At 32.9% G+C, this 13,154-nt stretch overlaps 1 pseudogene; it reads right to left on the bottom strand.

The window, feature by feature from the left end:
• Window positions 1-1,043: 1,043 nt before the first annotated feature.
• Window positions 1,044-1,621, bottom strand: LOC141501676 (high mobility group protein B3 pseudogene; annotated as a pseudogene).
• Between the last annotated feature and the right edge of the window lie 11,533 nt (window positions 1,622-13,154).

Below are 13,154 nucleotides of genomic sequence, written 5' to 3'. Positions count from 1 at the left end.
TTAATGAGAAAATACCTCAAGCAGACAGAATGAAACACTTCAAATATCATTACACCACAGTCAGATTTACATGTGATTTTGTGGCTCCTGTGTTAGAGGAATGAAAGTATTGGTTTATGATATTATGGAAAGTAAATCACCTATGTTTACAATCAAGAATCACCATCTGGCAAAACAGTGTGTAATCCTTTCTTTAAAATGTTAATACTGTTTATTTAATTTGGAAAACATTTTAGTGTTCTAGACATACAAAAAAAATCAACAAAATATTCCAAGGATTAGATACTGAATACATTTTAACTTCCATTGCTGCATTGTCCCTTTAGATTCTTTAAAAAGTTTCCATTTTAAAACAACAGCATTTAACAACCACAAGAAAAAAAAATGACACTTTCAATGCCAGTTGAAATTCTACCCCCTTGCCACATCTGTGAATGACAGCAGACTGCTATTTCACTATATACAGACAACTTTAAGCTAGATGGATACTCATTGAGAGCTACTCTAACAGTGCATACTTTGGGCCATGGCACCTAATGAAAGATCCAGATTTCCCTTTCAAGGTGTCATAATTCCAAATATTTATGAGATTTGTCTAATACATATACACACACAGATAATACATATGTGTGTATCTACTTAGATGTAGGTATACATTTATCTGATTATATGGAAATATGTACATACCCCCTTCACTCCAGATTAAAGAGAGAGTTTAAGTTTACAATCTGGAATTTCTAACCAATAACCATATTTATCACACACAAAAGTTTGTAATTTTTTAAATGTTTTGTTACAACAGCAGCAAAGTGCACAGACAAAATATCCTTTTCATTTTTAAAATGTTTGGAAATATGTACAACTTTTATACACTTCAATGTGCTCATGATGCCTATGTTAATGTTACATAAATCAGGTAAAATGTTTAGAGCACCCATGATCCAATTTTAAAAAGTCAAATCTACAAATGCACTAGACAGTGTATCAATAAAGGTGGTTTAATGTTTCCCCAACTCTATGGTATTTAAGACAAATACATAGTTTTACTCATCATTAACTTCATCTTCTTCTTCCTCTTCTTCCTCCTCCTCCTCTCTCTTTTTTCCAAGAAGCTTTAGCTGTTTCCTTTGCAACATCAAACTTTCATTTGGATTTATCATCTGTTGCATCCTTTTCATATATTTTCTTTCTGTTTTGCCACCTTATTTTTGCATGACTGCTTTTCACTATCACTCAGATTATTCCACATCTCACCAAGTGGTTTTGCTACATCCTCAGGGTTTGTAGATATTATTTTGGGGCAGAATTCTGAGCAGAATAGTAAGAAGCCAGATGGGGTCTCGTTTGAGAGTATTAGGATCCTTTCTGCCCCCTCCTTTAGCTGGTCCATAATCCTTCATTTCCTTGTCATACCACAATTTATCAGCCTTAGTCATTTCATCAAACATCAATTTTTTCTTTTCCAGACATGTTCTTCTATCTTTCTGAACACTTCTTTGAAAATTCTGCAAAATTGACAGGGACTTCGGGATTCTTGTTTTTATGTTCCTCATGGCATGTTTGTACAAAGAAGGCATGAGCAGACATTTTGCCTTTTGGTTTATGGGTCACCTTTAGCCATCTTTAGTGTAATTGTATTGTTCTCTAGTCTTATATGTGTGTAATCCTTAAAGGGGGAAAAAGAGATGTTTTATGAAAGAGAATATTTTAAAGCATTCCTGATGAAAAGATCATTGATGAATAGAAAATGTGATATAAAAAACAAGGATCAAGTTTAGAGTAAAAAGGTAAATATGAAATATATGCTTGTGAGCTGCAATGAAATTAGGTTGTTTACATTCCTTTATGAAAAAATGATACCTGCTATTCTTAAGAGCTTTATCATTATTAAGGCATTTAAAGGGAGTTTGCATAGACCCCAGGGCATTGGTGTAAGCAATTATGTTAAAATAATCTCCTAAAGGAAAATATGATAGGTTGAGAAAGAGAGATACTCTAGAAGAAGGTAGAAAGGTAAAGTAGCATGAGGAAAATTTTCTTATATAAAAAGGCAAATAATGGAGAACTTTTCCAACGGAGGTACAAAAAGGATTTGCAGGTAATGTTTAATCTCACTCTTTATAGAATTGATTTAGAGTGGTAAGAAGATAAACACATACAGTTGTGCCCAAAACTTGCCTAAAAGGAAAATAGAAGAGAAAAGGAATAAGAAAAAAGGGGGGAATGATGATAAAAGAGGCAGAGATTAAAGGAGATAATGATTAGAAGAAAAATAACCTCTGAGGAAGGACAGAATAAAAAGAGAGAGAAAAAGAAATAAAAAGAAAATGAGGAGTAAATATACAGTCATCACAATGGTGAATATGAATGGGATGAGCTGACGCATAAAATAAAAACAGATATTAGAATTAATTATGAATTGGAATCTACCAAAATATTATTTATTAGACAGTATAAGAATAGAAAGATACACAGAGTTAAAAGACTGAAACAGAATCCTGTAAGTCAGCTGAAGTAAGAATGGCAAGGATAGAAATCATGAAAAAGCAAAAGTAAAATTAGACCTAATTAAAAGAGCTAATCAGTAAAACTAAATTATAATAAAACATACCATAAAGAATGGAGTAATATATATATATATATATATGCATATATATATTAGATATGCACTGATTATAGAACTGAATCAATTTTTTAAAAAAATAAGAGCATTTTCCCTAGTGTTAAATGGTCAAAAGATAGGTTGTTAAAAATTAGACTAAATCAAAGGTAGTTACATTATAAAATGTTTTAAATCATTATTGAATAGAGAAATGCAAATTGAAACACCTCTGAAGTACTACATCCTACCTCTCAGAAATGACAAATGCCAAAGGAGAAAATTAAAAATGTGAACTGATCCAATTCTTTTGGAGAACAATTCACAACTATTACCAAAAAGCTTTAAAACTGCATACCATTTGACTCAACAATGCCACTAACATGCCTATGCTCCAAAGATATAAATGATTTTATTTTGTGATGGTGAATTGGAAATTGAGATGAAATTCATATATTGAGGAATTATAAACAAGTTGTAGGATATAATTTTTTATGGAGGAATAATATGATCTTCAGAATTATAAGGGTATGTTTTCAGGAAAAACACATGGTAATACCTATAAGAACTGATTCAAAGAGAATTCAATAGACCTGAGAGATAATGTTGCAGAGTAATAGAAATGTAGTAATGTTGACCAAATGTGAAACACTTGGTTATTTGACATAATTTTGATCCAGATACAAAGGTTTCATGATGAAGATATTCTATTCCTCTTCAGAGAGAAAACTGATGAACACTGAATGCAAATTGGACAGTCATTTTCTTTATTCGTTTTTTGTCTGTTTTGTGATGTGGTCAGTATCAAATGTGTTTTGAATGATTTAAAATGTATAACCAATTTATTTTTCATCCCAGAGAGAAGAGTAGCAACAGGGAAGAAGATATTTTGGAACTTAAAATTTAAAAATAATGCTCAGAATAAATAAATAAAAGCATTTTTAAATACTTGGCAAATTTCTTATATGTAATGAAATAGTTAATGAAATAAAATGAATTATAATATTAATGCACTTCTTAAAGAAAATCATGAATTCTGAGTGATATAGTAAAAGAAGACAGAGAGCATATTGCCTATATTTTTGGTGGAGCTTAGGCTTATTAAAAAGGTAATTCTTACTGAAAGCTAATTTGGTTATTTATTCTGGGATAGTTGACAAATAATGAGGAAGATAACAAGAAAGGTGATTACATAACCTTACTTGTGGATCCTTTTCATCTTAGAGGATTCAGTGATGTCTATGTGTAACTATCTTTGTAGTGTGTTAAATGCCAGGCACCTGACTGTGTTTGACACAATTACAAACCAAAAAATAAAGTTATTTTACACTGTGTTATCATCCAATGTGAAAACAATAAACTGGCTTGGATTCTGAAATCATGTTAAAATTGCAAAATTCTCTTTCAAAGAAGAAAATACCAATTTTATTTAACTTAAGCAGAACTCAGAAAATTGATCCTAAATCTGACTACAATAACTACTGAACATCTAAGAAATCACAAAGATAGGACGTTAAAAATATTCTCCAGGTTCAGGCTTTTAATGGATCATGTTTATTTCTCTGCAAACACAATTCAGTCTGATAATGAGTCTTAAATTAATGTGCTTAATTGATATTACTAACCCTTGAGGTCTAGCTCTTACATCTTACTGAGTTTTTCCCTCCCCTTTCCCAAAAGCTTCGCCATATTGGTTTATCAATTAACTCACCCAGAAGTCAGGTCCAGTAAATCATAAATATAATTTGTAAGTCAGATTCACATTGGGTTGAGAGAAGCTTTGATATTTTTGTTCAATCATTTTAGATTATATAATAATTGCTCCAGATTGCAACAGATCATATTTTTATTCTTTTTTTTATTTAACACCTTCAGTTGAAAAGAGGAAAAATTAAACCAATGAGTAATTTTAATCTGATAACCTAAACAAAATGTTTGTAGATCTCCCCTATTATTCTGATATTACCTGTAAACATACAAGTTAGTGTTTCCTAAAGCCTATAGTTTCTGAAGGACAATAGTCATTCCGTAGATCAAAATGAGTCATTTCTCTTTGTTTCTCATCTCGTGTTTTCGTGTGTTTTGCTCATTTTCCTTAAAATAATCATTTACTTGTTGCTGTTGTTCAGTAATTTAATAGGATCTGACTCTTTCTGACCCCATGTATTATATTGTTCATGGCATATTTTTGGCAAATATACTGCAATGATTTGCCATTTCTTCCTCCCTGCACTGAGATAGAGAATTGTTATTTGACCTGGTCACACTGATTATAAATATCTGAGGCCAGATTTGAACTCAGATATTTAACTTTACAAGTCCAGGCTTCTACTCATTGAACCATTTTGTTGAATCTTTAATCATTTACTTTACACTCTTCAAAGTATTTTCATTCTATAAACCATCAATTCAATGCAAGTTCAATAAACATTTTTAACACTTTCTCTGTTTTTACTCTTGCTGTTCTAGGCATCATGACCACATATATGGCATGAAAGTTATTTTGCACGTGTGTGTATATATATATATATATATATATATATATGTCTACATACATATATGTATGTACTCTGTCATCCTAATATCAGTTCTAATGAGATTGAAGTTTAAGTGATTCTTTCTTTGGTATTCTGCCCCACTGATTCATATTTATATAGACTTCAATATACACATTCTTTCTATATAAGATAAGTGCATATTCTTCTCTTTTCTTCCCCTGCAATGCCAATTTTTCATTCTTCCTTTTCTTTAGGATGCCCAGAACAGGACAAGCAATAATCTCTGTGACCTGCTTTGCTTTTTCTCTACTGTTCTTTAGTGGATTTTCTATCTATTTGGCCAATTGCATTTTTTAAAGAATTGTTTTACTGTCAATATTTGTCTTTCTTTTCTAAACTCTTGGATCTGTCTTGTATAATTCTCATTTCTTTCCCTAATTTTTTCTTCTTTCTCTTATTTATTCTTCATGAATACTTCCAGGAAGACAAAATCTTATTGTTTTGTAAAGTTCTGGAGGTAAGCATTTTGACATTGCTGTCCTTCTGAATTTGTATTTTGATCTTCCCTGTTGCCTTAATAACTTTCCATCATCAAGTATCTTTTCTGGTTTTTAGCTGATTTTTTGCCCATTTCATGATATTTAAAGTTGAGCTTTTCTCCCGGGGCTCATGATGAATGCTAAGGTCCAGGGACGAGCTGAAGTATTCTTAGATGGCCTACTGTGCCCCTGGCCTAATGAACCAGGATCAGGGAGCTTTTGTCTTTGCTTTGGCTTCTAGTCTCCTACTGGCTTTCGCAGACACAAACTTTGTTGGGCTGCACTCTCCTGCTCAAATGAGACAGACATTTCTTGAAATCCATGTAAGCTATCTTAACTTGAACATTCCTTTCAATCATTTTTTTGTGGGTTCTTTTACTCCAGGATTTGTTTAGAGGCTTGAATAAATGTTTTAAAGAAAATTGCAGACTTCAGCCAAGATGGCAGAGAGGAGACAGCCACAGTTCTAAAGTCTCCTAATCTTTCCCCATCTATGATATGAAACAAACCTCTTAACGCAAATCTGATCAATAAAACCCAGAAAGAAAAGCCAGGAGAAAGAACATCTACCTCAGGATTTTTCTTCCACAGCCCTGGGTGAGTCTGGGCAAAGAGGGCAGATCAGTCATGGACCAGCCTGATTAGCAGAGGGATACCTGGGAGCCTGAGGGCCCAAGAGCCATACCTGCTTGATGAGTGGGGCTAGAGCCTGGTCCACCACAAGGGCTTGGGTCAACTAGGGAACATTGGTGTTTGTGCTGACTCTCTGGAGCTCCCCAGCAGGGCTCGGGGAGAGAGTTCCAGTGCAGAAGAGAGAGAATGATGTGACCAAATTCCAGAACTATCAGATAAAAGAGAAAATCCTAGAAGCAGCCAGAAAGAAACAAATTAAATACCAAGGAGCCACAGTAAGGATTACGAAGACCTGACTGCATCAACATTAAAGGATCGAAGGGCCTGGAATGAGCTATTCTGAAGAGCAAGGGAGCTTGGAATGCAGTCAAGACTCCACTATCCCACAAAGCTGAACCTTATTTTTCAGGGGAAAAATGGACATTTAATGAAATGGAAGAATTCCAAAAATTCCTGATGAAAAGAACAGAGCTAAATAGAAAATTTAGACATCAAACAGGAGGGTCAAGAGACACATGAAAAGGTAAAAAAAAGGTAACAAAAAGGGGGTAAATAAAGAAAAAAAAACTGCTAGTAATAAGTTGAAACTGGCTACATCCCAGCTTGGGAAAAAGTTTCTCATGACTCTTGAGAACTGTAACTCTAACAAAGAGAATATAACTACCCAGAAGTGATGGACACTCATGACTTTATCCATGACACTGCTATCCAATGGGATAAAACTGGCTACAACCTTGCTTGGGAGAAAGACTCTTAATAAATCTCAAGAATTTTAACTGTATTAGATAGAATGTAATTAGCTAGAAGTGATGGATACTCAGAATTTTCTATGACTCAGAGTGATTTAAAAACACTACCTCCTTGAAAGGGGGGACAGGAAGGAGACAGGAGGAGGGAGGGGATTGAATGGGGTAAATCTCATTACACTAAGAGGTAAAAAATACCTTTGGTAACAGAGAGGATGAAGGGAGGAAATAAGAAATATCTGAAACTTCTTCTCATCAGACTTGGCTTAAAGTCAATTTATGCACATACTCAGTTAACTTAAAAATCATCTAACCTGTCATGTATTAACAGGGGAAAAGGGGAGGGGGGACAGAGAAATGGAGGGAAAGAGAAAAAAGGGGAACAAACAAAAGGAAAGGAAAGGAAGGGAAGGGAAGGGAAAAGGGAAAAAGGGAAAGGGGAAAGAAAGGGGAGGGATAGATATAGGAGGGCAAACATGCTGAAGGAGGTGGTATTCAGAAAGAAAATACTGAGGAATATGGATAAAGTGAGGGAAAAGGGGAAAATAAAAACAGAGGGAAGATAGCATGGAGGACAATAAAGAATTTGTAATTATAACTTTGAATGTGAATGGGATGAACTCTCCCTTAAAATGTAAGAGAATAGCAAAGTGGATGAAAAACCAGAATCCTATAATATGCTGCTTACAAGAAATTCATTTGAAGCAGAGAGATACATAATAGAGTAAAGGTAAAAAGTTGGCACAAAATATAATTTGCTTCATCGGAAGTGAAAAAAGCAGGGGTAGCAATCCTTACCTCAGACAAAGCAACTGCAAAAATAGATAGCATTAAAAGAGATAAGGAAGGAAACTATATCCTCCTAAAAGGTACCATAGACATAAGTTATTTCAATACTGAATTATATATGCCCCCAATGGGACAGCGTCCAAATTTTTAGAGGGGAAACTGAAATAACCATAGTGAGACATGGCCAGCAAAACTCTACTAGTAGGAGACCTCAACCTCCTGCTCTCAGGTCTAGATAAATCAAATCATAAAATAAACAAGAATGATGTTAAGGAGGTAAATAGATTGTTAGAAAAACTAGATATGGTAGACTTATGGAGGAAATTGATTGGGGATAAATTAATATACTTTTTTTCTCTGCAGAACATGGCACCTATACGAAACTTGACCATATACCAGGACATAAAAACCTACTCAACTCCAGAAAGGCAGAAATAGTGAATACATCTTTCTCAGATTACAATGCAATAAAAGTCATATGCAATACTGGGCCAAGGATATATAGACCCAGAACCAATTGGAAACTGAATAACCTCATTTTAAAGAATGAATGAATGGACCAAAAAACAAATTATAGAAAGAATTAATCATTTTATTCTAGATAATTAAAATAATGTAAAAACATACCAAAACCTATGGGATTCACTCCAAATGGCTGTCAGGGGATATACTATATCTTGAAATCCTTACATGAATAAATTTGAGAAAGAGGAAATCAATGAACTAAATATGCAACTAAAAATAGAGAAAGAACTAATTTGAAATCCCTAATTAAATACCAAATTAAAAATTCTAAATATTAAAGGAGAAATTAAAAAAATCAAAAGCAGAAAACTATTGAAATGATAAATGAAACCAAAAGTTGGTTTTATGAAAAAGCCAATAAAATTGATAAACCTCTGATCAATTGGATTGAAAACAAGAAAGAAGAAAAACAAATTGCTAGTATCATAAATGAAAAAAGGTGAACTCACCACCAATGATGAGGAAATTAAAGTAATAATTCAAAATTATTTTGCTGTTCTTAGGCATTCTCCTGAGTAATTTCTGATTGATTAACAACAGATGTGATTTCATTGGTCAGGAGTTCTAGAGACAGTTATTAACCTCTTATCACTATCAAGATTTGGAAAAAGATGAAGTTTTTCTTAAGTTCTCTCCATCTCTCTGTCTGACCGTCAGTCTTTCTCTTTCCCTCTCTCACATTGCTCCCAATGGGAAAACATCTGGCTTGTCTTGTATATGTTCTCTTCTAGGTACTTTCTCTCAAATCTGCTTTGCTATTGACTTGGTTAAGTGTGCCTATTTTAAGTGTGTTCTTAAAGTTACTGGCATTTGGTGAGAAGGAGGTTCAGTAGATATACATCTTGGGACCTGTTTTCTTAATTAAGATTCAGTGTTCAAAAGTTACATTCAAACATAAAACATTTCCCAAGAATGGCAACTTTTAAGCGATGGAATAGGTATAATTCTAGCCCTGGACTCCTACTCTGTTCACATCTAGTTCCTATCTAGATATAAGCATTTATTTTGCTTGAATATTTATCTATGTGTTGTGTGGTGAGTCACTAACTATTGATATGTAATGAAAAAAGAAAGAAGAAAGGAAGAAATGAATGAAAACATGAAAAAATGAAAAGGGATAAAAAGGAAAGAAAAAGATAAAAAAAATTTAAAAACTACTTGGAAAGAAATGTTAAAACTTATTTTTTTTAAGTTCAGAAATTGATTCAAGTAATTAGTCAAATTCAATATTTGTTCTAAATCTCGTATTGATCAGAACATAGGTTCTTATATTCTTGTGTAATACTTCTTTTTATTTCTATTGAAATGTTTGCATTTATTTGTTAGCTATGAGTTAAGTTTAAATAAGACAGATATTTATGTTCATATGAATATTTGTATTCTAAGCATGCACTATTTGCATATATATGGACATTTATAGTTAACCTTGATGTATATGTAAATATACATAGATATATTTTGCTTAGGCACATATGTACATGCCAAAAATACTGATATGCCTATTTATATATGCACGTGCATGTGTGTACATATATATGTATGAACACATGCATAAGTACATGCATATTGTGTGTGGGTGTGTGTCGGTGTGGTTCAAAGTGGATTCAGAAGACCTGGCTTCTGGATTCTACCACTTGCTTTTTCTTTGACCTTGGCTAAATCACTTAACTTGTCTCAATATCTATAAAATGGCAATTGGACTAAGTATGAAGTGACATCATGCATACCTAAACCTAGTTAATATATCATTTATTTTCTTTAATTAAATTACATTTATATGCATAATATTTCTTCTATTGCATCTTAAATATAAACTCTTCATATAGACAGAGCAATTGTTCCTAAATGACAGATCTAACCCAGCTAAATGCAAAGAAAACAAATTTCTTTTCCAGGAATGTCAAACTTTTATTTATTAAATTGATAATAGTGCCTCTTGCATTTGCTCAATATCAGGTTGCCTTCTACAGGAAAAATCAATTCTACAAACAGATCTATTTTAAAAGGCAAAGTATGGTGATTCCAATTTTAAGACCTTTACCTAAGAACACTCCCATCCTCCTATTCAACCCTGTTTCTTCTACATTTAATAAATTAATATATCTATACATTCCATCTATTAAGTAGAATTAACAGATCAGCAATGAAGGAAAACCTCCTGGACTTGGTGACAAGTGGGGAAATGGTTTAAACTGAATTTTAAAGGCTAAACAGAATCCCACATAGATTTCACAATGTACAAAGAATTCATTAAATAAATGTTTAAAAATATGTGCATATATATATATATATATATATATATATATATATATATATATATGATTAATTGATCTAAAAACCTGAGAGGACAAAAGCTAGAAAAGCAACCAGATGTACAACCAAGAAATACAACTCATCAATTAAATAATATGTATCAAGAAAAATTTGTTCTGTAGGTAAAGTCCTATTGTGACAATCATGTGTAACATAGAAAAACACACATACACATACACACACAAAATCAAGAAATATATGACCTCTAGTTTGTTCCCTGACTTAAGGCATTCTATCACTGTCTGAGCATTTTAAGGCTTGAATTTTGCCTTTTTAGCTGAAATTTGGAGTCCCACTTCTGGCCTGTTGTACTGCTGCCCATTTACTCAGGTAGGACAGACCTTTTATGAAGTTCTTTTATGATATTTTGAGTTGAGAAATTGTCTCTTTTTTTGTGTTCTGTCACTTTAAGGATTTGATTAGAGACCATATTTAAAGTCATTTTGGGAACATTTTTGGTACTTCCCTTGTTTTGCATCACCACTTGGCCCCCATTTTTATAAATTCATAAAAAACAGTGTCACTATAGATACTTAATGAACAATTTGATATGCTAATCAAGATGCCAGTAATAGGTGAAGATGTCAAAACAAATTCCTGATCTAGCTTCAAAACTCCTTTGTATAGAGAATTAATTAATCTCTGATACCTGATGAAGACTTAACCCAAGCTAAATTGTAAAATCTTTGCATCTATTCATCAACCTATCATCTCTCTCTCTCTCTCTCTCTCTCTCTCTCTCTCTCTCTCTCTCTCTATCCATCTATGTCAATCTAGGTTTAGGTCACTATCTTCAGAAGTAGAGCCAAGAGAACAATATACACATCAACAACACCATTAGGTGATGAACATTGATGGAAATAGTTCTTATCAGTAGGTCAGAGAGCTAGGGCACCTGCATTAGACCAACTATAGAATATGTTATCCCCATTTTCAGGTAGAAAAATAAAACAAAACAAAACATACAAAGAAAGCAATCCTTCAGAATCTGATGAACATTTTATAAAAATTATCTCTTATGTATCTCTTTCCCTTAACCCTAACTCCTTATGCCAAAAATAACTAATCTGTAAATATGTTTATCAAATTATGTATGTAGAATGCTAACCTGATTGTTTGCAGCTGAGGGAAGGGGGTGGGAAGTGAGGGTGGAAGTAAATTTGGTAACTTAAAAATATGCATGTGCATAGGGATGAAAATAAATTTGAAAAAATAGAGGATTAGGGGATGGAGGTGTGGTAGCAAGGTGACAGTTTGACTGACTTAGATCAATCTCCCCAGACGAAATAGAAACCTTGGCTTTGCTTATCCTGTAAAAATAATATTAAGGGTTAGATTGGAGAAATAAAAAAAAGACAGTTGAAATGAATAAATGAAAAATCTTTTAACAGGAAATGGAGAAGCTAGGGAATATGCCTGGGATTTTCTTCAGAAGTGGCTCAAAGAAGGAATAATGTTGGATATTTAAATCTTTCTGAGCCTACATAAAATAGGAGGGAAAGCAGATAAGAGAAGGTGGGGTGCTGATAAAAGAAAAGGGTAGTAAAGAATAAAACTGAAAAGGAGAAATAAGGAGGTTGATAGAATTACTAAACAAACTGAAGCATGCTTCTCTGAAAAAGACCTCCTTTCTCAAAGACATAGACAACTGAATCAAATTTATGAAAGAAAATGGAATGATTCTCCAATTGATAAATAATCAAACTGTATGAGCAATCACTTTTCAGAAAAAAAAATGATGATAAAAAATGATCTAACAGTAAATGAATAAAAAAGGCTCCAAATAATTACTGATTGGGAAAAATGCCAATTAACACAATTCTGAGTTGCCAGCACAAGACTATCAAATTGGCTAATAGGATAGTAAAGAAAAATAACAAATGTTGAAAAAGATATGAGAAAACTGAGAAAGTAAAACACTACACATTGGTGTAGTTGTGAACTGATTTAATCATAATAATTGGAATTATGTCCATAGGACTATAAAACTATGCACACTGGTTTGTCCTGCCAATACCACTACTAGCTCTGTATTCAAGGCAATAGGGTTAAGTGGATTTCCCAAGGCCACATAGCTAGGTATTTATTAAGTGCCTGAGGCCAGATTTGAACTCAGGTACTCTTGACACCATCAGTGCTCTATCCACTGCGTCACCTAGTCACCCCTTCCATGCTATTTAAAAAAAAATATATTACATCTTCTTGATTCCATACTATATACAATTAAATTCTAAATTTCTTGATGAGCTTTCTGACTCCACTTTATCTTCAATATAAAAATCATTATTTTGTGTGCCAGAATTTCACTCGTATGAATTAGCCTTGGATTAACTTTCTCTGAATAATTTTTTCATAGGATCATATTAATTATTTCTTCGAACTTGTTTTTATATTCTCTGCCCTAAATCATAGGAGGTATGTCAAGCTGTGGTTGAATTCTTTTTTCTTTATCTGGATAATCTATATTGCCAGTCTATGATATATCTTTGATGTTTGATCCTAAGCAAGTCAC

Source organism: Macrotis lagotis, chromosome X, assembly GCF_037893015.1.
Source record: "Macrotis lagotis isolate mMagLag1 chromosome X, bilby.v1.9.chrom.fasta, whole genome shotgun sequence".
In the NCBI taxonomy this organism is placed as follows: domain Eukaryota; kingdom Metazoa; phylum Chordata; class Mammalia; order Peramelemorphia; family Peramelidae; genus Macrotis; species Macrotis lagotis.
The sequence above is the reverse complement of the archived record's forward strand: the minus strand, read 5'-3'. Positions and strand labels throughout refer to the sequence as shown.